Raw genomic sequence first — 3021 nt, forward strand, 5'->3', positions numbered from 1 at the left:
ACAGAACTTAACCATTTTGAACCCTGATCAGGTCTACGATTATCTCGACATCCGTGCTATCTTCAAAGGTCCGATTCTCTACTTCATAATCGGAGTCCCTCAAATCTCATCCCTATATTTCAACAATCTACTATTGGAACCACTCCCTATCAACGGTCGAGTTATTAAGCTACCCTGGAATCATGCAATAATTCACGAGAACCAGACTTATTTCATCAAAGATGGTTGTGAAACCACCGGAGAATTCACCATATGCGAAGAAGATAAACTCGAAGACATCTCCGACGACGAATGTTTTTCAAAAGTCATCCGAGGATTTCACGGAAGATGCGTCTTCACTAATTACACGATTTTTACCCACGCTACGAGACTGACAGATAATCATGTCTTAGTCAAAAATGCATCAGTCACGCTCAGATCTGACTGCCTGCAAAATAACAGAAAACTGTTAGGAACAACACTAATATTTTTCTCAAACTGTAGTATCGAATTAGATGGAAAAAACTTCACCACCACCGGGTTTTCATCTGTACTACCAACTATAATACCGATGGATGGAGTAAAAATCGAGCAAGCAAACTTCGAAGCAACCATAAATCTCAAGGAGTTGAGAAAACTACACATCGAGAACCGAGTGGAACTTCAAATCATCAGAAATAGACATTCGCTCCAAACAACCACAAGTTTGGGGTTATTCTCCATTTGTATACTTTTAGGCATCTGCATCATCATCTACATTTGGTGCAAGAGGAAAACACTTTCAGACGAATCTAGCGTAACCATCAACATAGAGACGCCTAGCAACCCAGGAACGACAGATCGAATCGAAATTGTATCGGGACGATCCAATCTTGAGGGAGGAGTAGTTAACGAACAGGGCACACGGACTCCAACACCCTTTCCCACGGGACGAAGCTGCAGACGTTAGCAGTAATGGAACACGACACCATGGATGCATCGTGATGCACCCAGACAGCTGACGCAGCACGGACAGCAACGACGACCAACGGACTTCGGACCCCGATCACCTGATCTGGGCCACAGGGCAAATTGCTGAGTAGGTTAGATAGGTTTCTTCAAATTGAATAGAGAAAAATAAAGTTAGTCTTGTCGTAACCTTTTTTAAAAACGGTCTTTCATTGAGAAAGCCCTTAATTTATATATATATATATATATATATATATATATATATATATATATATATATATATATATATATATATATATATATATATATATATATATATATATATATATATATCTGAACTTGCCACGAGTTCTTACGGAATTTTTTGGATTTTTTTTTGGTTAGGCTCGAAAGGCAGTTCGTCTTGGTGAACGAGCTGCCAATGTATAAATAGGAGACAAGAACTGATGGAATTTCCAATTGAATGTAGGAAACGTGCTTCTTAGTTCACTTCCAATTCTAGCAGCTACTGTTGAGTTGTTGAAGGTATAGTATAGAAATGGAAACGGTATGGAAGTCAATTTCCAGTTCTAGCGATTGCTAGTACATGAGAAATACAGTGAAAGATACAAAATAGAATAAAGGAACGGGCCTGGGATTGAACCCATGACCTCCTGCGTATGAGGCAGAAGCAGTAGCCATGTGACTACCAAATCCGTTATGAAAAACCGAATGAATCAACTGATGGAAAACGAAACTGCTTCAAAGATTTTACCAGTGAAGATAATCTTAAAAACCATAATTTATCGTTGCATCCCTACAACTGCAGTCAGTCTGCATTATCCGATAACACATTGTATGTAGTAGATAGGTATAGTGTTAGTGTTCTTTTAGCTGTTCACATATTGTGAACTCGCAACTTCAAGGCACACCATACTTCAAATATAAAGCGCGCTTCTATAGTTTCGGCTGCTGCAGCTGTTGCCTCGGCCAGGTTTCTTCGGGGCACATATCGCGATGCAGAGTTTCACATGTCTACTCGTCGGTGCTTCCACTACTGTGCACGGTCTTTCTACTCGGCAGGGTGGAAAAGGAAAAGTTTATCATATCAGTTGTTGTTAATCTCGTGCTATTATCTTGCGGTGCGCGAAACCACCGCCCGTCGACGACGGGGAGATGATGACTGCTGGAGGTGACCCCGGCTCGGTCGCGTGTGTCGTATTTATCCGTTCGTTGATGGCAGCCCGTAAATACGGTTTCAGCAACTTGTTAGCGAGGATGTGCCCCGGATAAGCATTGCCTCCAGCCGCCGTGGCTGATTCTTCATGCGGGTCGTCCGAAGCTTTCCGGTGGGAATTTTTCATGATTGATTAGATCAATACAAGCAACAATGTGCAGATAATTTGGTTCGAGTTTATTGAAACGAGAAATTCATCGGAAATATCTATTCTTTCATTTTTATCGGTTGAACAAACCTGAACAATACGTTCTTGGATGACGATACAAAATTATATTGATACGCTATAAAACTATAACCAATACTGGTGAGGTTAAGGTTAACTTAAAAAATAATTTAAAAATAAAAATAGGTTTAGTCGGAAAAGCAGTTTTTGTATAGTTCAAATCAAAAATCTACCCGAACTTTAACCACGCATCATTTTGTTATGTTTAAGTACAATAAAAAAAAATTCTTATAATAAATTAACTCGCAGACATTGTCATTCTGTGTTCTTAATTCAACATAAAGTGGAAAGTATTGTAGAAAAAGTTGCTCCTTTCGCTGTACATTGCGCAAATTCAATTTGTACCTCAGAATCGGTTGTGAAGAACAGAGAATAATCCTCTTCTTTCTGTTCGAAAGAAGCGAATCGTGATATCCACGGTTCTTTCACCAGTTCCGCTTCTTTGAAATGCTAGCAGGCCGTCCGTCTACTTATTACCAGTCTGTTGGAATGATTGTTGTTTTCTCGTTAAGGGTCGTATTATATAGGCACCCAGACAACCGAGCGGAAGGCCCCCTTTTCACTTTCCCTTCGCGCGAACGGATGCCATTGATGTGGTCGTTGTAGATTTTCTTGGTGAGGCTTCCCGGTGCCGACCGGCCAGTTGAATCCG

This window comes from Armigeres subalbatus, chromosome 1, assembly GCF_024139115.2.
Source record: "Armigeres subalbatus isolate Guangzhou_Male chromosome 1, GZ_Asu_2, whole genome shotgun sequence".
NCBI lineage: Eukaryota > Metazoa > Arthropoda > Insecta > Diptera > Culicidae > Armigeres > Armigeres subalbatus.